Source organism: Procambarus clarkii, chromosome 58, assembly GCF_040958095.1.
Source record: "Procambarus clarkii isolate CNS0578487 chromosome 58, FALCON_Pclarkii_2.0, whole genome shotgun sequence".
Classification (NCBI taxonomy): domain Eukaryota; kingdom Metazoa; phylum Arthropoda; class Malacostraca; order Decapoda; family Cambaridae; genus Procambarus; species Procambarus clarkii.
In genome coordinates this window covers 19632321-19637320 of record NC_091207.1, presented here as the reverse complement: position 1 = coordinate 19637320, position 5000 = coordinate 19632321, and the positions used below count along the sequence as shown (strand labels likewise).

The 5000-nt window shown below is 43.5% G+C and overlaps 1 protein-coding gene across 1 annotated transcript in view; it reads right to left on the bottom strand.

Moving 5' to 3' along the window:
* LOC123749525 (fap1 adhesin-like) overlaps positions 1-5000 on the bottom strand; it is a 12259-nt gene that overhangs the window by 4870 nt on the left and 2389 nt on the right. The gene's annotated exons all lie outside the window — the stretch shown is intronic.

Below are 5000 nucleotides of genomic sequence, written 5' to 3'. Positions count from 1 at the left end.
TCTCTCTCTCTCTCTCTCTCTCTCTCTCTCTCTCTCTCTCTCTCTCTCTCAGTGTGAGAGAGTGGAACAGGAATGCGAGACAGCAGGAAAGAACAGAGAAAGACGGAAGAGGGTGAACAGAACAGAAAGGAAACAAGACATGATAATATATATAAAAATGTCAACAACATAGATTGAGGATCAACTACACGAATGAAAAATCCACTGCAGAAATTAAAGGTTATCAGCACGGATGAAAGGTCAAAATCCCTCACAAAAGGTCAGGAGGAGAGGAAGAGGTCAGCTAGGGTGATATTATAAAAACCACACACACACACACACACACACACACACACACACACACACACACACCACCTTTAAGTGCTGCTTTTCTACCTCTGGAGCTCAGTAAAAAAGCCCTTTTTCTCTGGGATTCATACAGTGCCAGTGCCCCCCCCCCGCCCCCTCCCCCCTCGGGGAATATTGACACAGTGCCAGTCTTGCTCCCTGGCACGTGAAAGGCCATCCCCTGATTGGTGAGAAACGATAATTGCTCTCAGGTAATTAGACTCTCAGCCCCGAAACCGGCAAATAACAAAGACTATGAAGGCTTCCCTACACCAGCGGTCATTCTTCTCGCTCTTCGAGTAGTTACAGAGAACTTTGTTATAGTGTGATAAACAGGAATTTCCAGGCAGGAGCTAAGCGATGTTCATTTATCACGTTATAGAGTCATTTTTCTTGTGCTTTATTATATATATATATATATATATATATATATATATATATATATATATATATATATATATATATATATATATATATATATATACAACTTTAGAACACTTTCCCACCAGGAGACTCGAACCCTAGCCAGCACAGAAGCCTTCCAGCAACTGGCATAACAGGTACGCCTTAACCCGCTCCACCACCTGCTCAGACCCTAAAAAGAGATGGTAATTTCGGAGTATTTAAATACACCAAAGATCACCACCTCCCAAGAGCACTAGAGCAAGTGAGGGGTCATTTATACGTTTATTTCATCAAGTCCCTGTTAATATGGAAAAACACTGTCTATGCTTAAGGCACAACTCTCCTAAACACGAGAGTGAAGTATACAACTTTATATATATATATATATATATATATATATATATATATATATATATATATATATATATATATATATATATATACACATATATATACACATATATATACACATATATATATATATATATATATATATATATATATATATATATATATATATATATATATATATACCTAGTATTTGTAAATGGGCAAACCTAACAACCCACCTCTTTATTGCTCATCTTCTGTTGATAATTGATGTTTCTGGCCATTAGCAAATGTCTCCAAATTTCCCTGTTAGAAATCTACAAGCCAGTTCATGAATGTGCTCATTTTCACCCCTTGTAAGTGTTTCAATTACTATTGTGTTTTCAAGTTGCAACTTGGTTTAGTGTTGAGCTTAAGGCTTATCAACCTGTGGAGAGTTATTAAGACCACAACAATAGCTTACTGACCAAGTTTGGTGTTGGGCTTAAGGCTTATCAACCTCTGGAGAGTTATTAACACCACAACAATAGCTTACTGACCAAGTTTGGTGTTGGACTTAATAGCCCTCCAGATATTAATAGGCCTTAAGCCCAGCACCAACGAGCACTGGACCGGACTAAGCGGTAGTTAACATCTCTCTCTCTCTCTCCTAATGCAAACACTCAAACGACAAGGCCGACGGGTACTTATCAACTGGGTGCCAAGTCATGTGAGAATAATAGGAAATTGACATTGCAGACGAAGCTGCAAACCTCTCTCTGTCTTGACGAAGCTGCAAACCTCTCTCTGTCTTGACGAAGCTGCAAACCTCTCTCTGTCTTGACGAAGCTGCAAACCTCTCTCTGTCTTGACGAAGCTGCAAACCTCTCTCTGCCTTGACGAAGCTGCAAACCTCTCTGTCTTGAAAGTAAACAACCCTGGAAACACAAACCGTAACTGCTTCTATTTTCCGCTTGTTACAACTTGTAATAAAGTTGTTACATCTTGGCTTAACGTGTTTATGACGTATTAGAACGTTGTTACAACTTGCTATATTGGTTGTTATAACTGGTTAGGAGGTGTTAAAACTTGTTCGAACGTTGTACCAACGTCGTAGTTTCGGTGTGTGTTTGGCAGGAACTCGTCAAGAAAGAATGATCAACAAGCTATTACGGGGCTCACCATAGCCCGTGCTACATGGACACGTCGTTCTGAGTAGCTAAATCTGAAACGAGAACAACTTCCACCATTCCTCCAGTGACTAACCTGCTGGGGTCTGAAACCTTTAACGAGACCCCTCCCAGTCTCCCCCCCTTCCCCCCTGCCCCCCCCCTGCCCTCTCCCCTGCCCCCCCAACCGTCTTCACACCCACAGCTGGGGTGGTGAGAACGGGGTGAGAATAGCTTGAGCTACCTCATCCTTTTGTGTGTATTTTACCTCAATAAACTTATTTCAATTTCAATTCAATTTCAAGCTGCTACCTCCATCCTTCTCCCCCCCCTCCTCCCCTCCCCCCAGATACAACATCTATCCTCCATCCCTGTTGTGTATAGCCTGGCGATGGACACACTGTTGCCTGCTCCACTAGCCTGCACCATGCTCCACTAGCCTGCACCATGCTCCACTAGCCTGCACCATGCTCCACTAGCCTGCACCATGCTCCACTAGCCTGCACCATGCTCCACTAGCCTGCACCATGCTCCACTAGCCTGCACCATGCTCCACTAGCCTGCACCATGCTCCACTAGCCTGCACCATGCTCCACTAGCCTGCACCATGCTCCACTAGCCTGCACCAATACATCCGGCTTTCCCCAGCTCACATTAGCACTATCGACCCAATACTCTTTGAGTTGTATACCACACGTGACCGGATCAGTATTTACGGATCAACCTGTTTCGGAGTCTGATGGATCTCTGTTGCAGACCGAGTGAGATAAGTAGATATATCCTCTGCCGCATATATATACATATATGTGTGTGTGTGTGTGTATATCGCACGTTTTTATATATATATATATATATATATATATATATATATATATATATATATATATATATATATATATATATATATATATATATATATATATATATCGGATGTTTAGCTCCACGGAAGTGTGGATGACAATTTATATAACGTTCGGTATACTTGTTATACTACTCCCTCTTATTGGTCACTGAAAACATACCTGCCCAACACCTGCTGCGTTAATATAATGTTATTTGAAGAAAGAAGGGCTGGAGAGACATGATCCTGACATATTAAATTCGCAGATACGCGACAGGAATGTCAGGAAAACCTTATTTTAGATAAGGGTTCTAGGAAGAGCGAATTAACAGGGCCAAAATGGATACATGTATCCACAGTTCATATGCTTTGGAACGACGGGGCTGGGAGCCATTACACTAGATGACGTACAGGTGGGAAGGTTGGGGGCCTAGGAGCTGAAACACAATAATGCAAAAGCTATTATAGCATTACTATTAGGCGAGTACTTTCCCCAATACCCACCATCACACCCATTAGCCTTTACTTACATCCATTGATCTTTACTTACACTTTCTGCCTCTTAAACTGATTCCAACATCTTTATCAACTTGTACTCACCCATACACTACTTTCACCCACCCCTATGCTCCCTACACCCTCCCCTCACACTCCCCCACTTCCTCCCTACACCCTTCCCCTCACACTCCCCCACTTCCTCCCTACACCCTTCCCCTCACACTCCCCACTTCCTCCCTACACACACCTACACCTACACACACCTACACACACCTACACCTACACACACCAATACAGTCCCACGGGCACAAATACTTATTGGAGGTTAAGAGACGGGGTAAAGTAAGAGAGAATGGAGTGTGCTGGCGGTCAGAGGGGAGACTTTGAGGGGTTTGAGGTCATTCCTGTCTCCATATGTTACATATATGTGCAAGACACTATGTTACATATGTAAGATATACCGTATGCCACATATGTGAAATACTGTATGTCACATATGTAAGACACTGTATGCCATATATGGTGGAAGACATTGTACACCATTGAACGTCACTGAGTACAATGAGTGACTGCACACAACACAATACGAAACCACAACTTTTTTTTACGTCGTACAGACGTGTCAAATACGTTGCTGCAACGTTTTGGTTGTTGGTTTGAAGGGGGGAGGAAGGTGACGGGGGGGGGGGGGGTAGGGGACACACAGGTTGTAACTGAATGCTTAAGGGGAACAAGTTCTACCGTCCAACACACACACACACACACACACACACACACACACACACACACACCGGACGTGATACACACCCTAAGTACACACACACCTGGTCTCAGAAACAGGTTATTAAATCTGCCGTGTGAAGGCTGTGTGTTTGTGTGTATTCACCTAGTTGTATTTACCTAGCTGTGTTTGCGGGGGTTGAGCTCTGCTTTTTCGGCCCGCCTCTCAACTGTTACTACTAACTAACTTTTTTTTCACACACACACACACACAGGAAGCAGCCCGTGACAGCTGTCTAACTCCCAGGTACCCATTTACTGCTAGGTAACATGGACATTCAGGGTGAAAGAAACTCTGCCCATTTGTTTCTGCTTCCACCGGGATCGAACCCGGAACCTCAGGACTAGGAATCCGAAGCGCTACCCACTCAGCTTTCAGGCCACTAGTCAATGTGTTTGTGTGTGAGTGAGTTGCCAGATGTCCAAATAAACGGGATGGAACAGATGTGGAGAGACGGAACAGATGTGTATGTGATACCGGCCTGTGCAGAGGCCAGGAAAGTAGAGGCAGCACAGGTGTGAGTGACAGAGACAGGTGTGTGCTGCCCAGGTGTGCAGGGACAAAAGGACGTGGGGTCGAGGCTCCCACAACCTCTCAAGGACAAGACTTGTTGGGTTACAAGGAAAAAACTCAACCAAATTGAATTAAAACATAAATGACGGCGTATAAA